The sequence below is a fragment of the Homarus americanus genome, unplaced genomic scaffold (assembly GCF_018991925.1).
Source record: "Homarus americanus isolate GMGI-L3 unplaced genomic scaffold, GMGI_Hamer_2.0 scaffold7626, whole genome shotgun sequence".
Classification (NCBI taxonomy): Eukaryota; Metazoa; Arthropoda; class Malacostraca; order Decapoda; family Nephropidae; genus Homarus; species Homarus americanus.
The window spans coordinates 11921645-11946082 of record NW_024718273.1 but is presented as its reverse complement, the minus strand read 5'-3'; positions in this window follow the sequence as shown (position 1 = coordinate 11946082).

The following is a 24438-nucleotide window of genomic DNA, read 5'->3' as shown; positions in this document are numbered from 1 at the left end:
CATCCATCTTCCTCTTCCAACCCCACCTCCTCTTCCACCCCTTCTCCTCTTCTACCCCCCTCCTCTTTCACTCCTCCTCCTCCCCTTTCACCCCTTCCTCCTCTTCCACCCCTTTCCCATCCTCCTCTTCCATCCCTTTCCCATCCTCTTCTTCCATCCCTTCCCCATCCTCCTCTTCCACCCCTTCCCCATCCTCCTCTTCCACCCCTTCCCCATCCTACTCCTCCACCACCACTAGCTGGATCAATTTACTGGAGACTAGGAGACCAGCTCCCTTGCGGCCGAGTTATAACATTTTGTGGGTCAGATGTTAGAAGACCTGCAGGAGGAGAATGAGGATGAGGAGGACATTAAACTGGGACGGAAACCTGAGTTTTTGTAGGCCATTTATTACGTCCAGTGCCTTAGATTTAGAGGAAGGAGAAGGAGAGTAGAGGGAAGAGGCTAAATTGGTGAAGCTGAGAGGTTTTAGCGAGCAGTTATCTAAGATGAGTTAATTTTACTGTGGATAAAGTTGTAGTGGTGAGGTGGGAGCGAGAAATAGGCTAAGATTTACTGCGGGTGATAAAAAGTTATGGTGATTTACTTTAGTAAGAACTATAGTTATTTATTGAGAGTCGTTTGTGTGTTGAAGATATTTTGTTTTTGTAGTGGAGATGATAATATATGCCCGCGTGACGTTGGTTGGTTACATGACATAACCCGAAAATTCATCTGCTTATTTTGTGTGTAACTTGTTTCTGTTGTGTGGTTTTCATGCCCGGTTGGAATAGTGTTTTTATGCCGATTTTAACACAACGAGAGCTTTATTAATTTAATTTCTTATAACCCCAAATTAAAAAAAAAAAATTCATATTAACCTTTTATTATACATGAATTATCTTAAATAAAATTTTACTTTTAAAAGACATAGATCTCGTTAAAGATGACGGTAATTAGAACATCAAAGAACCCATTGATGTGTCAAGGAGAACTGTAGAGATTATTTATAACACAAGACCCTCGAGAAACACCAAGTTCCTTCGTATGCAGAAATGTCCCTATAACGTGAGAGTAACAAGTGGTCTCTACAAGGTAAAAATAGACACTGTTAGAGAAAACACTTTACTTCTTATTAAAACTGAAAAGTGGAGACATACGAGGTTCAGTGTTTGAAGATCAAGTAATGCATAATAGATTTTGATGTAATCGTTAAAGAATATTCAGGGGATAAGTTTACTGAGCGCCCTCTGTTAAACAATATTTATATCGTTGTCAGCAATTTCTATGAGAATAATAGCATTTCTTGGTAGCCAATTTCTTCAACAAACACACTGAATATAGTAATTTAGGATGGAACCATAAAAAGGTAATTTCTCTTGGTAAACGGTAAAGAATTCTTGAGTAATATGTTCAGCAAACTCATCCAGAGGAAAGAAATACAGTGTGTTTCCAAGAGGACATAAATAACCACTGCTGTTTACATTTTCCTGTCGCTTTGAAAGCAATAGGTCAGACTGGTGCAACTCTCAATTGTAACGAAATCAGGGGACTTCTTTCAACACTCGTGCAAATTATACTTTGTATAATACAGTAAATGCGACGTTCTGTCACCTCTAAAGGTCAGCGTAATGACCAGTAAAAACCTGAAATAAAAAGGGACTTAGAAAAATTAAACCTGCTGCTGTTTTGGATGCAAATCACAGATGCTGAAAAAGTGCTTGCTTTAACGTTGTTTACTCATTGCGGAAATATTTCCAATGAAAGGAATTCTTGTCAACAGGAACACATTAGCAGTTGCCTCTCTGTTTCATATACAAGTGGCTTAAGGGATGTTAGTTGACGACGTCTTTCGGTAAAGAACGTGAAACATTTGCATGAAGCGTTTGCCGGAGTCCTTTGATGTTGTATTTTCCTTAATTAAGCCTGGTTATTCGGTGTCCCTCGCTGCCGGATTTGCGGAGTTATCCCTCTCTTGTACCCTCCTTTGTTTTTTAATCAGATTAGCACTGCAGCGTGTTCGTTCTTTGAGATGGAGTAAGAAACTTACTGCATTTGAAGACAAGTTGATGTAAAGAGAGAGAAATGTTTAATGTGTTTTACATAGTTTTTGGAGCAATTAATGTTTATAAATAAAAGGCATAAATTGTGAGGTATAAAATATTTTGTTACTAGTAATTTTCCTTGCCATCCAATTGCTCAAAACAGCAAAAAGCCTAAACTGTAATGAAATTCAATGTAATTTGTATATCTATAACAAAAGAATGATATGTATTTAAGACCACAGTAAACTATTTTACTTCACAGTATAGGGGACTGGTGCTGCGAACTGCTTGCCAATATCACTGAAAAAAAATGTCATTCAAATGACTATTTTAATGGATGAAAAGAAGAGCAATCCGTCAAGTGGGTTGATGGGTTGGTGACATCAGTAAGAATGAATGGATGAGAGCAAATAGTCTGTATTTGTTCTCAGTTCAAACACAACGCACGATATAGTGGGCAAGTGATTGAAACAGGAAAATAAAAAAGATCAAAGATATGTAGTCAGGTAGTCAGCGGGATAGATATTGGAGTACATAAAATAACTATATTTTTAGTGATGTAACGGCACCTGTACCTGTCCCTGTCAACATCCGCTGCTTTTTGCCTCCGATTTTCTTCTCATGAGACTTTATGACATTGTAGCTTCATACGCATGTCTTTAAGGGGATACAGACACCTCCTGATCTGTATGGTCATGACTATAGCTTTACTTTAGCAAATGACCATGTCGTCTGTGTCACTGTGTATGTCTCCTCCCACTCCACTCTTGGCGTCTCCCTTACTTTTCTTACATTAATCTCAATCATCTATAGAATACCTTCTCATCCATTCGCCTAAAATAGCCTAAAATACCTAGAACAGCTAACTGTATAATTATATACACCCTCGAATAGTATTTGATAGTGTATTGAGAAAAGATGGAAGTGTTTTGTTGTTACATGTGAATGGTGACGTGAAAGAATCCAATAAAAGTTGTGGGAAAGTTGTGATGAGAGGTATGAAAATTATATAAAATAACATGTACTATTTTCATTGCGAGTGTATGTTAAGTCACTCGCTGAATTTTGTAAATTTCAGTCCCATTATAACACTTGTTGTGAATTATATTGAAAGTTTATTTATGTATGTGTTTTCTTATGTAAAAACAGATGTGTCAATGATACATAAGTTAAATGGTTCCATATAACAGTGCAAAATAGGCAACTGTAGACTAAGTGAGATTTGAAGCATTTTGATATACTGTGGAATGTTTCACTTAACTGTACTGGTAACAATATTGTAGTCGACTAGTGACCAGTAAGCCCAGTACGTGTATGTTCAGTGAGGCAAACAGAAGTAGACATTGTATTTGTAAACTCATATCCAAATGAAACAAGTATGATCATCTTGCATCTTCCTAATAATGTATCTTGTGATTGTGGTTTTGTTGATAATTTTCATTTAATCATTACGTATAGTCCTTTCACAATCACTCCCATTCTCAACGATTTCCATTCACGCCGACTGCCACTTTAATTTTCAACAACCACTTCCACTCAACACACACGAGGGAAACGTTTATGTATCAATATATCTAAATTAACAGGTCGGTTGTTTTAAGCAAACCTAAAGGAAGTCAGCAACATCACCTTCTCAACAACCCTCCCCCCTTCTTCCAACTTCAACTCCCGGGCTTGTCTGTTCCAGGATTAGCCACAATTTATAATGTATCGCACAACGTTTCTCTGAATAATGGAAATATACACTAAGAAAAGGCTGAAAAATTAGTGATTTTTATTTTGCATTGCTTCATATTTTTTGGGGGGCTTCGTATAGTTTATCACCCTCTATAAAAGCCATAACCACCCACACATGGGACGACGACTATCACGTTTGGGAGAGTGAGTACCAATTCTCTTTAGTTCACCTCCATAAAATCCCGTCTCAATTTACGAGTATATACCTTTTAGCTGATATTTCCAGCCACTTTCTCTTCCGAGTTAAGAGTCCAGAAACTGTACTTTCCTTACTTTACCGTTACTATAATGGTCAGCGTCGCAATGAAAATCAACTTCTTATACTGCTCAGCTTTTTCTATCTTCGGCGTGTCAGTAAGCACCGTGAGAACACCATCCGCTGCATAATTGCCTCTGATTTTCTTCCCAGACTTTGAGAGTGTAACTTCATACGCCTCATCTGTACCAGTGTATGGTCAAGAGTGTAGCTCTACTTCAGCAGACGACAATGTCGCCTGTGTCACTGTGTATGCTAATGCTATTGATGGTATATGCTTGCTCCCTTATTCTTTTATATGAAAGAAATCATGTTGACCCGTCGTCAGTGGGTCGTGGTCCTAACGTGTTAATACAGTATAACATCAATCTTTAAATTGTAAATATTCAAATTGGTATTAACCCTTACAAAGAAGTATATATATATATATATATATATATATATATATATATATATATATATATATATATATATATATATATATATATATATATATATATATATATATATATATATATATATATATATATATATATATATATATATATATATATATATATATGCTGATAACCACAAGGAAAGAAGAAAACACGAAGTTCCCAAGCGTTTTCGTGTAATTCACATCTTCAGGGGTGAGTACAGACCCCAAGCCCACCCATGACCATAAGAATATCTTAATATTACCATTTCACAAAAATTTCTCACATTCCTGCACAGCTAAAAACCTGGAACGTCAATGTGGCATTCTTAATATTACCATTTCACAAAAATTTCTCACATTCCTGCACAGCTAAAAACCTGGAACGTCAATGTGGCATTTAAAAACTCATGCACTGTTAAACAAATGTTAATCAAGAACTCCCCCAACAACACAATTGGTTGCATTTATAAAGTTCCTTGCAAGGAATGTAATATGTTTTACTTAGGCCAGACATGTAAAGATCTTGCAACTAGAATTAAACAACACAAATACAGTGTTAGGACAGGCCAGGAATCCAATGCTCTGTTTGTTCATTTGAGGGATAACAAGCATTGCATTGACTGGGATAATGCCTCCTCAATATTACCATGTAATTCAATTGATAGTAGGAACATCATAGAATCTAGTCTTATTAAACATACCGAAGCATTCAACATGAATTTGAGTAACGGCATGTACAAGCTGGACAATTTTGTAATTAAGAAGATTTGTGATCAGGTGAGAAGGCCGGGTCACTTGACCATCTGACCTGACCACCAACCGTTGTGTGCTATTTAAAGATTAGTAGGGTCATTACCTAATACCTGACCATTGTGGACCTGGTCTCACCCTCCTCTGTATATATACACCTTGATTTGTATTACTCTCTCTAGTCTGTACTCACCCCTGAAGATGTGAATTACACGAAAGCGCTTGGGAACTTCGTGTTTTCTTCTTTCCTTGTGGTTATCAGCATATATACATATATATATATATATATATATATATATATATATATATATATATATATATATATATATATATATATATATATATATATATATATATACTGTATATATACTGTATATATATATACACATATATACATATATATATATATATATAATATATTGTCGCTGGGATTGTCTGTCTGACAGAGCGTAACTTAACTCCAACAGGAATATCAGTAAAATCTCCGGAACTTTGTGGATGATTTGAAAACGTCATATTCCCCCTGCGCTTATATTCATATAAATAGCAGTGTACAGTGTATGAGGGTTTTATTTTCCAGAGTTCAAGCAGAAGATACGTGTTGACACTTCGGTGTTTTCATCATAGGACTAATACACTTTACCTGTGTTGTGGCAAAATGAGTTTTCCGAAGGTATCAACCACTATAGTGATACCTAGTCCTTTCTACCAGTCGGCCACTTTTGACCACGGGGTGTTGTCGTCATCCTCGCAGTACGCGTGTTAACCCGAAATCGTCAATGCAACTTACTTTGCAATTTTAGGTAAATGGATATAAAACTCGGAAACCATAATTTTTTCCACCTACTGAGCTATCGAAATTGTCGAGGAACTCTACTGTGCTCTACGTGGATTTTCTTTTGCTTATGTCAGTTGGTTGTACGAGTGGCCTTGATCATCTTTCGATTAGGCTTAAGTGTCCCTGTTTTAATCTTTAGGCGGAGTGGACCATAAAAACACATTTCGAGGTTCCCGGGGTTTAGCATTCACCTCTTTTTAAGTGTTGAGTTAGAACCTTAAAACACTTCCTTTCTCTCTACCTTTTTCCACAACAGTGTAACGTTTTTCAAGGTTACTGCCTCTGACTTACAATGTGTGCTAATTACATGAATGGCTGCTCTGGTGGTCCATTCAAGGCTAGAAGGCCATTTGCATATTCTCCAATGGACTAAGGGCCATTACAGTCATAGAATATGCAAGACGGCTGCATGTGTTAGTTTTATTGATGAGGGAACTGGCTCGTTCTCTCTCGTTGTGGTGGTCACTTTGTCTGTCTGAGCTGCAAGAGTTAACACTACTGTGTGGGTGTGATGATACACATTCTAGCAGCCTCTGAATTTATCATGCCTCCCTTCTATCAACAATGCGTTGGGATTTGCCTTCAAGAGAGATCAGGCTCTCAACTGGCTCAGCCATGTTAATATTATGATTTTCATCGACTCTGTATGTGTGTTCTTCTGACTTCTATTTCAAATTTCATTTAAGAGCATGATATCACTGAATGAATTACTAAAGCTTAATTCAACAAAATTAAGCTTGTGAACTGACACAGAAGTTTGAGTTTGTACTGTTGGCAGGATTATTGGTTCTAGATGACCATTATCAGCTGGTTGACAAAATATTCCATATGACGTACAAACGGAGAAGTGTGAGCTGCCTGAAGGACACATAATACAGCACGTCTATCACAGTGCTATACACTGACTAGGATGATTAGTAATATACTGTAAATTGACACGGACACTAACATTCCATTTGATACAGTTAGAACTTCTTTCTATGATCTTCATTCGACAAGATCAGTTCAATTACAGGTTTAGGTAAAAGCGCAGGTACAGAGGAGTCCCAGTAATAAATCATAAAGTGGTGACTAAAATAGACATTAAAGACCCAGACTCATGCTTTCCTGTGGTATCAAACCGTTTCATTTCTACCTTAAAAGTGATGGACCTGATGCGTATCATTGACGTCACTTCCTTTGGTACTGTCTGGGTGACATTCGTAACTCTCACATCAGTCCTCACATAACCAATTGCCAGATTAAGGTTTTCCAGGAGTTTCAACAGTACTAACAGCCATAATCTGTGCTAAGAAGTATTTCCGTTAAACTGACTTTTTTTTCTCTCTCTGGAGTGATATTTTCCCGTTTTATTCCTGTGATGTCATCCCTTGATTTGAAGTGACGTGTTCGTAAGACGTAATTTAGCATCCACCAGATCCTACGCGCGGTTCCCCATGGCGTCACCACATTACCCCGGGACGAGTCCGTCAGCAGTAAACTTGTCGACAAAAGAATAGACACAGCTCAGACGTTCATCAGTGAGCTGCAAAGTTATGTGAAACAGCTTCATGACCAAAGTTCATCACACTAAAACATAAAAGATAATTTTTTGTTTTTCTTGTCTTTCTATTTTGTTACATTTTTAATTGGTAAAACGTTTACTTGTAGCAGAAATCTTACCCCGGTGTGTGTGTGTGTGCGCGTGTGTGCGTGTGCAGCCGCACACAGGGTGGTGAAATGCGTCTAGTGTGGCAGCATTATGTTAGTGTTAAGGTGCAAGCGCTGCTTGCTCCCTCTCGCTTTCAGCTACCGCCGCTGGCTAGCCCTCGTGGCGAACAGGGAAGCAACTTGCCGGTACACAGCCTCCTCACCGTCAAGACTCCTGCTGTGCCACCTCGTGGCAACACACGGTAACTGGGTGCCCCGTGAGCCCAAGCTAGATCAGCGGGGGATCTCGGAGTAGCAGTTGGCCCCAGAGGGACGGCGCATAGGCTCACTGGCATGTGGACGCGACCTGCCGCCTACCAATCACCGCTCCGATGCCTTGTGGATTAACCTTGGCAGCATAAGGTTACGGGAGTAAACCTCAAACGAAAAATCTGTGGTAGAGCCCTGTATCAGGCAGACATGGTTACAGAGCTCCAACAAGACCCCAACGGCAGTGTAGGCGGAAGAGGTGACCACCATGGAAACCCAACGACTACACCGAAGGACGAAGGCAATGCCTGATGGACAGGCTACTAAGCAAAACCCAACAAACTGGGATACCGGCAGTCCATTGCAACTCTCCCTCTCCCAAGTCGTTGCAACACTTGCACCCACTGGATTAGGAAAAGGGAGAGCCAAGATGTGTGGTTGTAGCCTGTGTTCCTGCTTCACCACATAAATCAACTCACTCACAGCCATCACCCGGCTCATGATACCTCTCATCATCATCAAAACCCCTATAGCCCGAAAACTCCTATGGCGACGGGAACAGGCAGAGATGTCTACCGGAGTCGCTAGTCACAACTCTGCACATGGGCGGCACAGATAAGATGGTCGTTTATGCACTGGGATCTAGGCAACAGTGCAATCTGGTCCTGTCTGTGCGACTGAGCAGCCCTTTAGAGGAGCCAATCTTCTCACCCCAAATGGGGAGGGGGCTAGAAAAGGTGCCCTAAATATAACCTGCCTAAAAATCCAACCTGACTGGGCAACCGCACCCAGTAAGGTCATCCTTATGCGGTCGAAAACACAATCAAATTCACAAATCCAAACAAAAACAATCCATACAACCTCTTATGGTCGCTGCACAGAATGTCAGGACCGTTCTTGATAAATAATAATAATAATAATAATTAACGGTTTATTGAAAAAGTTCTGCAGCCCGAAGGCTGAAAATATACATTGGACATAAATGACTTATTACATACATTGGTGGTTTAACAAAAGCCTTCATTAGAGAAAGGTAAAGGAACATACAGTGAATATACAGATTATTGTAGGTGTTGAACAGCAAACACGTAGTGTAGTAACTCCCTCCCAGATGGTGTTAGGAGGGACCTCACGTGGTGTAGTAATTCCCTCACAGATGATGAGGGGCCACGTGGTGTAGTAATTCCCTCACAGATGGTGTTATGAGGGGCCTCACGTGGTGTAGTAATTCCCTCACAGATGGTGTTATGAGGGGCCTCACGTGGTGTAGTAATTCCCTCACAGATGGTGTTATGAGGGGCCTCACGTGGTGTAGTAATTCCCTCACAGATGGTGTTATGCGGGGCCTCACGTGGTGTAGTAATTCCCTCACAGACGGTGTTATATGAGTGAGGTGTGGTCCCAGGCCTTCCTATCGTAGACGGATTAACACATCGCTGGTGCACATATGCACGTCCTGAAAGAAGAACTGCCCTTGTGGCAAAAGAGCTGGCCATCAGTGAGTCCCGGCTCCCAGATGAGGGCCAACTCACAGAACAGGGTCTGGTTACACCTTCTGGAATGGTAAGCCTGCTGCGGAGAGAAACCGCATTTATGGACTTGGCTTTGTCATCCGTCAACGCATCCTACACAGGCTAACTGAAATGCCTATTGGGATCAACGAGCGCTTCATTATGCTTCGAGTCCCACTGAATCACTCACGCCATGCCTTCTTTATCAGTGCATACACCCCAACACTGGATGAAGAGGATGACATCAAGTAGGCCTTCTACGCCGACCTCAACAGAGTGCTAACATCTATCCCCAGAGAAGACAAGGCTGTGCTCTTTGGCGATTTCAATGCTAGAGTTGGCAGAGATTCTAACATTTGGCAAGGAACCATAGGAAGAAATGGGCTAGGCAAGTGTAATGCCAACGGCCTACTCCTCCTGACTATGTGTGCTGCTCACAACCTCACTATCACCAATACCTTGTTTAGGCAGGCCGACAAGTTTGAGGGTTCATGGCAACACAAGCGATCCAAACACTGGCATCTCATTGACTACATTATTGTCAGAAAAATTGATCGCCGAGAAGTCCTCATCACCCGTGCCATGCGTGTTTCAGACCACTGTGACACCGATCATCGACTTGTCAGGTCCAAGCTCTTACTTCACGTCGCCAGAAACGGCGAAAGCAGCAAGTCTTTAGAAGAGGTTTTAATACTAAGCGTCTGGGGGATCCAGTGGTAGCAAACAACGTAAATCCAAGTACCGAATGGGATACTCTTAATATTGTTATGACAAAATCCTGCAGATAGACCCTCTGCCAGTTCAAAAGAATACACCAGGACTGGTTTGATGAAAATTAACCGGCAATCAAAGTAATCGCCGATTATAAACGTGCTGCGTTTACTGACTGGAAGAACAACCTTCAGTCTCGGACCAAAGCTATTGCCTTCTGCAAGAAGAAAGCTGCAGCCCAGCGGGAACTTTGCAACCTACAGAACGACCGGTTTAAAAATATAGCATGCGAAGCACAAAACCTGCAGATCAACACAAAATGCGCGAATTTTTAATTTCCACTGAAACATTTTATGGGCCAGTCACTCGTGGCGCGGCCCCCCTCCGCTTATCTGACGGTAACCACATAATAATAGACGACGAAGGCCTCCTTCAGCGTTGGAAAGAGCATTACCATTCATTGCTCAACCGAAACACCGATGTGGATATCCTGACTACCCAGCAGGTCCCTCAGCATGCAGAGCTGACCTACTTCAGCTATCCTCCATACCTGGATGAGGTAGCAACTGCCATCAAACAGATGAAAAATAACAAAGCCTCAGGGCCCAGTGGAATCCCAGCCGAGGTGTATAAAGCAGGAGGACCTCTGCTTACCAGCCGTCTCCACTCTCTCCTGGAGAATATATGGGAAAAGGAGGAAATCCCCGAAGCTCTTAAAGACGCCTTCATTTTCAATATTTGTAAGAACAAGGGAGACTGGTCAGACGGTGGCAACTCCCGTGGGATCTAGCTGCTCTCCGTAGCTGGCAAGATTATCGCCCGAGTTTTCCTTAACAGACTTCTTCCTGAGGCGGAAAACTTCCTCCCAGAATATCAATGTAGTTTTAGACCATCACGTGGCACCACTGACATGATCTTTGCTGCCCGCCAGATACAGGAAAAGTACAGAGAACAGCATCGTGACCTGTACATGGCTTTCATCGACCTAACCAAGGCCTTTGACTCGGTCAACAAGGAAGCCCTCTGGTGGACCCTCAGCCGTTTTGGCTGCCCACCAATATTCATCGCCATTGTGAGGAAACTCCACGATGGCATGAACGACAGTGTCCTACACAACGGCACCCAGTCAGAGTTCTTCCTCATCCAAACAGGGGTTAAACAAGGTTTGTACTAGCACCAACCCCTTTTCCATCTTCTTGGCTGCCTTCCTTACTCGTGCCGGTGCCAATTTAACCAGCGGGGTGAACATCGACTACTGGGTGATGAGGGGTCTTTTCAACATAAGAAGACTTCAGGCATGAACAAAGGTGTCTGTAGCTTCCATTACTGATCCTCAGTATGCAGACGACCTAACCCTTGTTGCTCACACTGAACACGACCTACAGGATATCCTGAACACATATGCAGATGCTTATGCACACTTCCGCCTTGAGGTGAATATACGTAAGACTCAGATTTTCTTTCAACCTTCCCCTGGTTCAGACACACCTCCACCATCCATCCAGCTTAACGGTACTACCCTCTCTAATGTTGCCCACTTTCGGTATCTCGGCTCCCACTTGTTCACCACCGTAGACATCGATGAAGAGATTCAGCATCGGATCAGATGTGCATCTCAAGCCTTGGACGGACTCTAAAATCGTGTCTTCAGCTGTAGGGAGCTGAAATTGTAGGTATATTATGTATGTTGTATGTATACCATGTATGTACTCTATATATACACATTATTTTTCTAGTCAGTAGCGTGTGGCAATGCCCCTGTTTCATGTCACCACACGCTTAGATAAATATGCCTGGCGACATCTGGAAGCTGCTAGTATACCACTTACCACATGTCGCCTGAGAGGTCAGAGTGAGGTCAGTTGACCCCTATAGGAGTGTAAGGACTACCTGCGCTTGTGAGCGCACTCTTGTATATTTCCGTTAATAAGAACCTACAGAACTCTACAGGTGTTTATGTTCGCCCCTGTAGTTAGAACCAAGTACCCCGAACATCTCCATGGTGCAGTGAGTGTCAAGTGATCGATTAAATGGAAATAAGTGTGTTCGTGTAAAATCAAGGCCGGTAGACCTCCTCCGTCAACTCCGTCATCCGTCGCCATTGTCTCCCCCAAAAATTCGTTTGAATGACCAATGAGTTTTGAGCAGTGTGCAGTGACTGCAATTTCCTGTGAAGTGTCTTTAAGTGCCCCTCGTGTGTGTGTGTAGTGTTAAAGTGTGTGTCCTTGTTTTAAAGGATTCCCTAAGGTGGAAGGCTGATATAGGGCATTTGTGAAGAGTGGTGAGTCAGTGCGACCGTCCCAGGCTGCCTCTAGGGCAGTGGTTCTCAACCTTGTTTGCCCCATGCACCCCTTTCACCATATGTCAGAATGTCATTCCCCCCTCCTTTCCAAGATTGTCTGCCTCAAAAAGTGCATTCCAAATAATGTGCATATAATACTGAAAATCCTATATTTTTTCCATATTAGTATCAGTTTCCCCCCTGTGAAAATCTGAGAAATTCCCCTAGTTGAGAACCCCTGCTCTAGGGAGTAACTACCCCCACTGCTCACCCCCCACCCCCTCGCCTCGCCTCCCTCCGTGCTCCACCGCGCCTACACACACCAACCCACGCACTAACACACTGACAGCGGTCATTTCTTCATATACAATTTATATATATACATAAGTTACTTATCTGTGTATTCAATTAATTTTGTTGTCTCAGATCTGGTTGATACGACGGACTGACCAGTCAACACTGATTTGACATACAATATACAGATAAAGTAATTATGCCCCGGGCCTCACGCAGCGGTGTCCCTAGCTCCCGGATGAGTCAGACGGATGACAGCTCTACAGAGATGGATGACCAGTCAGTGAGCGACGCCCCACCCTCTCCCAGCCACACCCCCCGACCCTCAGCCTCGTCCTCAGAGATAATTACTCTGATGAAGCTTATGAGGGAGGAAATGCGTCAGGACGAAGCGAAAAGATATGCTGAGGACCACCAACGGAGATTGGAAGTTAACGAACGGTTTGCAGCTTTGATATCTAGCCTCACTGCTAATCAAGCCCTTGGCCCTTCCACTACTCAGGTACCAACTGGCTCAGATACCTCGTCAACGCCCTCTACCAAAGTGGTTGTCCAACCCCCACCCACCTTGAAGCCTGATGAGGCTTTCCAGACTTTTCGTGAGTGGCGGCGACGGTGGACTGATTATGCTGCAATGGTGGATCTCCAGAGCTTGCCACAGCTTAAACAGCTCATTCAGCTACGTATGTGCCTGTCTCTGGGAATGCAGCATGTGTTGGAACATACGTTGCAAGTGCCCCCGACGTCTTTGTTGTCTGTAGAGGAGGTACTGGATGTTCTAGAACGGCACATCAAAGGTCAGCGGAATGAAGCTCTCCGCAGGAGGGAAGTGTTTAGCTGTAGACAGATGGAGGGCGAGACTTTTGACGATTTCCATGTACGACTCAAGAGAGCCTCGGAAGAGATAGACATATGTCCCCGTAATCACCAGCAGTGCGAGGAGACCCAGTTGAAGCAGGTGATCCTGATGGGTGTTAAGGACGAGGAGCTTGTCCAACGCCTCACCTCCCTCGACTCTTCCTCTTCTCTTAAGGATGTGTTAACAATATGTCGCTCCTACGAGGCTGCCAGGTGTGCCACCTCTGCCATCCGAGCTCCCCCTACAGCTGTACGTGCTGTGTCCCGATACAAGAAGAACAAGAAGTCTGCCCCAACGCCAACGCCCACCACGCCCACGCCCGGCTCCCTTTGCAACAGCTGTGGTAGGCAGCACGGAACACAGGTGTGTCCAGCTGCCGAGTCTAACTGCGACAGTTGTGACTGCAAGGGCCACTGGTCACTTACAGTACGGTGCCCAGCCAAACACGTCCAGTGCAATGTGTGTGGCCGTCTGGGCCACTACGACAAGTGTTGTCCGACCAACAAACCTAAGGGACAGCGTCGGCGGAAGCAGCAGCGCGCCTTCCACCAGGACCAAAGTTCCCCAGCACGTCAGCGTCATCGTGACCTACGGCAGTGTGTCATCCTGTCTCGAGATGCTGCCCGACACCGGCGCTGAGGCTATGGTCATCGGTCCCCAGCATTTGCAATGCTTGGGGCTCTCTCCAAGTGATCTAGGACCGCCTCCCAAGGACCTCCGCGTCACGGCAGATGGTTCACATATGGCCCCAGCCCTAAGTTCACTCTATGCACATGTCACCTTTGGCAACAGGTCGTGTCAAGCCTGGATTGACGTGCATAATGGTGTCCCGACTCCTTTGCTGTCCTACAGACATTGCCAAGAGTTGGCCATCATCTCCCAGGACTTCCGAACACCGATTCTCTAGGTAAAATACGCCAACAGGGTGCACGAAGGGAGCAGCAACTACCCTGCTGCCGCCCTACCCCTACCTCTGGCCAGCGACACCTGTCCTTCGGTAGTTGTCCCTGCTGCTTCACGTCCCCACGCCTTGGCTTGCCTCCACGACAGTCACCGTGGAGCCGAGGCCACCAAACGGCGTGCAAGACAGACTGTGTTCCGGCCTGGCATCGACCCCGACATCTCCAATGCTGCCCAGGCGTGTAAGCCCCGCCAAGTACTACAACCCAGCCAGCAGCAGGAACCCTTCATGAGTGACGACAACCCCACCAGCCCCTTTAAGTCTGTGTCGGCCGAGATTTTTCTGTGTGTCAGGAGAGGCCTTCCTGGTTATCGTCGACCGTCTCTCTGGTTGGCCGGTTGTCATCAAGTGAGGTAATGATACGACATCTGCCGCCACCATCAGCAAGTTCTGCCACTACTTCCGTTACGTGGGCGTTCTTGTACGCCTGCGAACCAACGGAGGGCCCCAGTTCACAAGCCGGGACTTTGCTGCGTTCCTCGACCGATGGGGAGTCCGGCATGTGTTGTCACCGCCTCATTGCCCGCAATCCAACGGCCACGCTGAGGCTGCTGTCAAATCCCAGAAGCACCTCATCCTCAAAGTGGCCCCTTCTGGGAATATTGACTGCGAGGCCTTCGACCAGGGTCTCCTTGAGCTCCGCAACACACCCAATTACACCGGACGCTCCCCTGCCCAGGTCTTGTATGGACGCCCCCTCCGTTCTTGTGTCCCTGCTCACCCTCAATCCTTCTCCAAGGAGTGGCAGGCCAAGACAGGATTTTGATCGCCGAGCCGCCGAACGTATTCAAGACGTCGTCGCCCGCCAGAACGACCACGCCCGTCCTCTCCCCAGGTTGAGTGTCGGCACCCAAGTCCGTGTCCGGGACCCGACCTCCCTACGTTGGGACAAAGTGGGCGTAGTCATGGGTCTCGGCAGGTCACGGGACTACCAGGTGCGGTTACCCAGCAGTCAGATGTGGTGGAGGAACCGCCGTTTCCTCCGCCCCGTAACGCATCCCGCTGACCCCGTCACCAGTGCTTAGTCCCATATCCCCCCCAGTGATTAAGCCCCTCCACGCTCAGAACGGATCCACAGGAAAGGTCCGCTCAAGACTTTGCCATGAGCGTATAGGGGGGGAGGTGTATATATATTATGTATGTTGTATGTATACCATGTATGTACTCTATATATACACATTATTTCTCTAGTCAGTAGCGTATGGCAATGCCCCTGTTTCATGTCACCACACGCTTAGATAAATGTGCCTGGCGACATCTGGAAGCTGCTAGTATACCACTTACCACATGTCGCCTGAGAGGTCAGAGTGAGGTCAGTTGACCCCTATAGGAGTGTAAGGACTACCTGCGCTTGTGAGCGCACTCGTGTATATTTCCGTTAATAAGAACCTACAGAACTCTACAGGTATTTATGTTCGCTCCTGTAGTTAGAACCAAGTACCCCGAACATCTCCAGAAATTATCCACAAAGCTGCACGTATATCGAGCAGTGGTCCCGCCTACCCTACTATTTGGCACTGAAACATGGGTCACATACAGGAGGCACCTCAAGGCACTTGAAAACTTTCACCAACGTAGTCTACGTTCCGTCCTCCGAGTGCGCTGGGAAGACAAGAGAACAAATGCCAGTATTCTTGCATCGACGCTACCATTATCCATGAACAACTACGATGGACTGGCCATGTTACCCGCATGGTCGACAGTAGACTGCCAAAGCAGCTACTTTCCTGTCACCTAACGAATAGCAAACGTAACGCCGGCGGGCAATTGAAAAGGTATGAGGATAGTCTTAAGACATACCTGAAAAGATGCCAAATCGACCCCCTCACTTGGGAGTCGATTACCCCACATCGTAATGCTTGGAGGAGCACCACACGAGAAGGTGTCAATACTTTCGAGTTAGCCCGACTGCAAACCGAGGCGCCATCATGTAAAGACGCTGCCACCCTCCCACAGTAGATGGAGCCCTCGACATGTGCAACGAATGTGGACGACGCTGCGGGTCCCGTATCGACCGATTTAGTTACCTGAAAACCCACCAACCTAGGTGACATCCCTAATAACTCATATCATTGTATTATAGGTGGATGATCGTCATACTCGATTCAGAGTGACAGCAAAGTAGTAGTAGTGTGTGTGTGTTTGTGTAATAATATTAATAATAATAATAAAAATTAACGTTTTTTAAAACGTTCGGCAACCCGAAGGCTGTAAATATACATTGGACATAAATGACTTATTACATACAAAGACATAGTGGGTAGGGGAGGTTAATAAAAGCTTTCATTAGAGAAAAGAAAAGAAACATACAGTGAACATACAGATTAATGTTTACAATGGAGATTACGTAGGTCACATATCCTGAGGTGTTAAACAGCAAACCCGTGGTTTAGTAACTTTCTCACAGATGGTGTTATGAGAGACCTGGCGTGGTCTAGTAATTTCCTCACAGATGGTGTTATGAGGAACCTGTGTGTGTGTGTGTGTGACAGCTTACACCTTACACCTGCACAAGTGTACATTGTATGTGAAGTTTGATTAAATTTTGCTTATGTTTTTACAAATATTTAGTGTATTTTGTTTCACTGTCTTGCTTCCTGAACAATAGCTTATTGTGCGTCTAGCTGTTTTCTCCATGGCTGCTGATCTCCATATCTCAGTATTCAGTAGCTAGTGGTTAATCCACTCAATTAACGAGATGCTACTTCACAGAAAGGTTGTTTCACCTTCGGTGTGCCTACCTGATACTTCCCTTAAATTGTGCTGATTTCAAGGCACAAGTCTACAAGATGGGAACCCAATTCTCCACTCCGATGTGGCACTGAGCACGTGGCAATACCAAACACAATTACTTGGATAGTGAACTTAATTGTTAAGTTCGCACTGACTCAAGAGTCTCGCTCCATGTTTTGCGAACAACTGTAACTAACACCTTTAACTTGTTTAGAATGTACTACTTATGTCGCCTGTGTAGGTAGCTTGCTTCCTCTTAGTGCCAGATGTAATAAGTTGGGAAGACCTCTTGGCCTTGAATGACGTCATTGCCTCAGTACCCGACACACATTTCACCCCTGAACTCATGGAACAATACAGTAGAGTCGGGTAGCCATAGTTAGAAGCATCAATTCATACCGACAATTTAATTATTATATATTTTTTGTTGCAAAGCCTCGTACACTAACTGTTAGTTAGTCATGACAGATTTTGACGACATCCTGTTACCAGGAGTAATTTCCTATCGCTCCACACGGATGAATTCAAGGTAGACAGATTCTTTCCAATATTTCAGTTAGTTTCTGACATTTTCAACCAAAGATGAATCATCTATTCCCAGTCAGTAGTTGAATTTATCCACCAAATACAAACAGATTACGTTAAGCCGCTGAAACGTTGTCCTTTGTAGTATAGTTTACATTTTGGGGCATAATGTATATTTTTTGCCATTGAAGCATTAGCCTGACCTGACCTGACCTGACCTGACCTTACATAACCTAATTTGGCCGAATACTGTAATAATAGAAAACATCTGAATGTCCTTCCTATTCACCTCTTCACCAGTGTGGATTAATTTGTATATAAACATTTGGCACGATATTTGCATCTGATTGTGAGTTCTGTACCGGAGAGAAACGTATACTGTAGATTAATGGATATAGTGACACACACCCACAGACGTGCAATATATTATATTGGCAGCCGAGTGTACGGCAGACTACGGACTGACAGATCATACATCTGGCGATATTGAGCGAATAAACCGATGCCAGCCATGCAAGAAAAAATATAGTGTATTTTTTCTGTCGTTTGTCCAAACTTCAAAATATTCACCGCCTTTCATTTTTGCCAGAATTCCAATATGGTATTGATGAAGAAAATAGCATTTCAATTAACTTGCCAAAATAATCCGATACGATCATCAGATGAATTAGTTTAAGATCAGACCTGTTGTACGGAGCGGTCACGTGAGCTGACAATAACAGTTACCCGGTACAGTGTAAGTTTCAAGTCTCGACGTTTTCCAAATAAGAGACAAGAATATTATTTGCTTCTTTGCAATTTTTGAACAGTTACTGTAATAACCCTATGACTGATATCATAAAATCAGTGACATAAAACCAAAATAACTTTGTCCTATGTGGTTATCAGCATATACATGGATCACGCGCACCTACAGTGATATATATATATATATATATATATATATATATATATATATATATATATATATATATATATATATATATATAATTGTTGCAATAATAAAATCTGTTAATGTTTATTATGAGCAGCAAGTTGAGAACACTTACCGCCTCACCATGGGCGTCGTAGTCAGAGTTGTTGTTATTGGTGTTAATGTTTTGCCTCTGGTAAGGTCAGCCAGGGTCAAATAAACTTATATCCGCCTGTTGGCGAGTGTCATTGTGTTTTCAAAGCCCATTTTATTGTTTACAATAGTTTTTATTTGACTAATTTTTTACTTTATATACAGAAACAAGTTTGGTCTGTAAAATCGTTTAATTGCATAATGTGTAATTATTTGGTGAGACGTAGAATTAAATAATTTTTCGATAGCATGTATGAAATTACCGAAAATACTTGAAGACTTTTTAACGTTAAAGTAATGAATCTGAACGTCTTTTTTTGTATATCCTGGAACACAAATTCATAACTTTTTGAAATACCACAAGGTAAAGTGAAATATTTCACTAGTCTCTTTTATGTCCCGAGTTCACCCACTGGTCATTTATAATTTATTTTCATTGAATATAGATGCGTTAATATCTGAACTTGCCCGACTTCTTGTTACCTAAAATGGAAATTCACAACACTCATGTTTTGTTTTCTGATCTTTTAAAGTCTAAATGAAATATAAATGTTATCTATAAAATAATTCTTAAATATATAAACACACACACACTAACACACACACACACACATATATATATATATATATATATATATATATATATATATATATATATATATATATATATATATATATATATATATGATTATATATATATATATATATATATATATATATATATATATATATATATATATATATATATATAAAATATGTGTGTGTGTGTGTGTGTGTGTGTGTGTAAAACCACACAGGAAAAGGAAACACTGAATCACCTTAGCTTTCGTCTCTATTTAAGACTTAAGACAAACCAAAAAATATGAGTTAACTTATAACCTGCCATGGTCTTGAAACAGTTCAGAATGTGTCCGGTCTAACTTATAAATATCAAGTCATTGTAATGCATTTTTTTTTGCGTGTTGAAGAATAGTCGCCGAGACTGTAAGAAAATATGCTGGATGAATAAGACTAAAGGTGTAATCACTGTAATGCTGAACTATGAACAAGTGTTGTCAGACGTGATGAAGCTTATTTTGGCAAACCTCACCAAGAAAGGCATTAGCTGAAGTAAAATAAATCTATAATAAGGTTAATTTCCAGATATAATATAGATAAGAACTACAGTATAACTGATGACAAATTTACTATTAAAGACTAAAAATGTCAATGTTAACGATGACGCCGTGAGGACTTAATGAAGGCGAACAGATAACAAATCCTTGGTAGTGGGGTAGTGAAGGAAACATGACTACGAGATGGAACATTATTACGTTTCGTCAAAAGAAAACGTCTTGTCACGAAACGTCAGAATAAGCCTCCATCTCTTACTGGTGTTTCCTTCACTACCATACACCATCTGTCCACTATGAATAATGTTCACATCATTAGTACTTTGTGAATAAGTTTATGAATTAGTAGACAGAAGCAACCTTTAAGGGAGACAGTTGTTATCAGTGTTGAATGGAACGCTTGCATGAGAACTGTACCTAGGACGGCCAGGAAGAACATTGGCTCTCGATGCTACACGCTTTTTTTCGGATTTAGAAATCGACCCTAAATTATCCAACCTACATAAAGAGATTTAACTGAGCTGGTATATATTTAGATTTGTGAAATGCAATGTGATCAGCCCTCGTCTCCTGTATAAGAAATAACTTCACACTAGCCTCTGTGCCATGTAATAAAAGAATGAGAGAGAAAACCGATGTTGAAAATGTCTTTACATCGTGTTTTATCAGTGAAATTTTCTTGTAAATAATAATGCCAATAAAAATGGATGAAGGGGTTTTAAAGTCTGTAAAAATATATCTTTACTATTGAGGGACAAGAGAGATGTCTGTGTAAATAAAGAAAATTCATTATTGATAGTAGAAGATATATTGAAAATTATTCTGAGTTCTGTTGGAAATCATATGAATGCTGCTAGAGAGGTCAAGAAGATATTAATGGAAGTGTGTAAGGAATTCTTAACAGAAAATAAACGTTATGTAAGTTACCATGGGTGATGGGGTGAGGCACTGATGCATATATATTAAGTACGAATAATTATCGATAATGCTTTAAAAAAAACTGACGTTTTTGTCAATTGGGAAATTCTTTTAATTTTTATCACTACAAATTAATGACAATTAATTCGCGTATGGTAAAAAAAATTAGATGTCGTTTTTTTACTGGTAACTAAAATTCAGAAGATAATCATTAGCATCCTCATCAATGTCACTGTACTGCGTTGGGCACGAGCCTTGCCGGTGTCCCCCAAATTTCCATACAGCCTAGTGAACAGGAGATATACGTTCTATAAATATTCCCTGACATCTAGGGCAGCACAGCCAGCGCTGTTTGTAAATTCAACCCCGGATGAAATATTCACCTGTGACCCAGCCATCTATACTTTCCGGATCATATAAACACAACGGCCCAGGAGACCAATGAACTCGGCATCTTCTCGCCCGTGGGGAATTATAAATTCGCAGCATCACTGAAATAAATTAATAGATTGCCACTGCCTTAAATTCACATTAAAGTTTGATATAAGAAGAGGCTCCCACATGCAGGAGCAGGGAGTGAGTCACATTTTCAGAGGGTGCACAATGCATGAGCGTCCCTGACTGATTGCGGCTCCCCGACATCACTGAAATAGATCACCGATTGGGGTGAGAAACTGACAGTGAAAATCAATGCAAATATCTTATGTAGTCTTTACCAACTCTTTTATTGTGTGTGACTGCCATTTACACATTTAAAGGCATGATGAACGTATTTATGTTAGGAGAAAGTATTAAAATAGCGCCTACTGCTACTATTATTAAATGGCAGTAAAAAAAATGGCATATAATCCAAAGTTCTCAAACAGTCAAGGAATGATGTATGTTGTGCAGAAGTCATACGAGAGAGGCCTGGGGGTAACGAGGGGGAAGTGAACGAGCCATGGTAGCAAAAAAAGGTCAACACCATAACTATGAGACCCTCTCAGTTATTGGAAGTAGGACCCCTCCCCCCTAATACTGGTGAATAAGTGTTGTCAAGAATATTGGAGGACATCAGTGAGCAGGGAAACATCACGACAGAAGATTTCTTATTTTGCCTCACTACAGATTTCACTGCTATTAAAACCAAAAGTTTTAGAGGAGTCACAGCAAAAAAAGTTTAAAACTATATATTCAAACTTTATAATGTTTATTTGCATATATTGTATATATTCGATAATATTATTTCACTAAACGCAATCTATTTTTCTCCAAGCAGTTATTTCTAACAAAAACACATCTTGACAAGAACAGAAACCCGGGAGAGACCTCAAATTGGCGTCGGTGTAATTGTCGTGGACGTTTATCTGGGGTTGAGCGTAATGCGTCCCCGTGAGGCAGAGCCATTAGTCGTGAGCAAGTGGCCAGGTTGGCCTGACAAGAGCAGGGTGTACGTGTCCGTCACCGCCCGCCACGCCACTCCACCCGCTTTCTCTCTCACTAATTTAAATACATTTCCCTTAATGTGAGAAGCGTCGCTGCAGGGGTAACTTGCCTCGACTAATATACTACAGACTTGTGGACACTGGTGTTCGTATTGTACGTATAAACCATTAAGGTTGGATAAAGACATAAACTGGCAAGATCGAAAGAGCTTGTATATAATTTTTATAAATGTAATTTTTTAGGGAAGCTAATGGCTGTTTTATGCACTTTATATTGCATTAGAAATAAGATTTTGTTTAGGGGAAATGCCAAGTGGATATATATATATATATATATATATATATATATATATATATATATATATATATATATATATATATATATATATATATATATATATATATATATTATATATATATATATATATATATATATATATACATATATTATATATATACATACACAGTATTACATATATATATATATTATATATATATATATATATATATATATATATATATATATATATATATATATTATATATATATATATATATATATATATATATATATATATATATATATATATATATATATATATATATATATATATATACATACAAGTGATTGCGGGCACCTTTGTGCCCAGTGAAAGTTTGAACGCTCGTGCTTGGTTAGCGTACAGCGAAAGAGGGTGCGCCAAGTCCGTAGACTTGTGAGGGTGCGCAACTCCGTAAACCTGCATCGTTTTCCAGCGTTAATAAAATGGTTAATTAATGCCTTCTCAAATAAACCATAGACATGGGACCAGGTTTGTTCCACACTCGATTTTTTTGCGATTTTTCCACCAAGTTTGATGAAAAACGATTGTGCCGTTTCGACTGCCCAGAACAGACACACACACAGACACACGGATATTCCTATAGTATATGAGATAATCATGGTCGTGGTTGTTGTAATCATGGTCGTGGCTGTTATAATCATGGTCGTGGTTGTTGTAATCATGGTCGTGGTTGTTATAATCATGGTCGTGGTTGTTATAATCATAGTCGTGGTTGTTATAATCATGGTCGTGGTTGTTGTAATCATGGTCGTGGTTGTTATAATCATGGTCGTGGTTGTTATACTTACAGTATCTAATATACTATAAGAAGGAATAGAATAAATGTTAGAATAATTAATTAAAGAAATACTCGCCATAAGGAGAGGTTAAAATCATAAAAAAAAAATATTATGAATCACCGATGATCATTCCGAGATAAATTATATTATGAAGAGAAATGACCTTGATTCTGGTTATATTAGTCACCATCTGCTTAAGTCATCACCTGTGTTAAGTCATCATCTATGTTAGTCAGTTTTAGGCCCATCTCACATGACTGACCGACCATCGATGTTCTTTCCGTTCGAGGGTGTTAGTTTTCAATGCGTCTTATTATTTTACGCTGGTTGATGTAAGACCTCCTTCCCTCACTGACACAGCTATGGTCAATTTGGTGTTATTCTTGTTTATAAATGCCTTCTAATCTGTCTCAAGTCTATTCGTCCTGTCTATTGCCATCCCAACTGTCTGTTCGTCTGCTTGGTGTTTGAATGTAAGCCCGTCTGTACTCTATGTGTCGTCAAATCTGTCTGTCTTATCCGTTGTTGGCGTGTGTCTGCCTGTTTGTCTAATGTGAAACGGTCAGTCAAGTGTCTGTCTGTCATGTTAGTTGCCATATTGTCTATTTGTGCATGTATGAATCTGTCTATTTTTGTCAACCTCCTGTCTGTTTCACCCTGTGTCTATTGTAGTCATCTTCTCAATGCATTCCTGTTATTATCTTTTTATCTCTTCTCCTTTTCCATGAGCCATAGGAATAAGCATACACTGTAGCTGTAAGGTCGTCGGGTAACGTTGAAACTGCGCATCCAGACGCATGATGAAACTTGGCTCCCCCTCACCTGTTATCTCTTAACTATTTTCTGTTTCCCCTTCTTTATTTATTCTTCTATTTACTCGTCTTCCTTCCTTTACTAATCCAAACAACATTAAAAAAAAGTAGGCTAAGAAAAAAAGTGGGGGAGGATAACTGCTATCTTGGGGTAACAGCGTACAGCGAATGAGGGTGTGCCAAG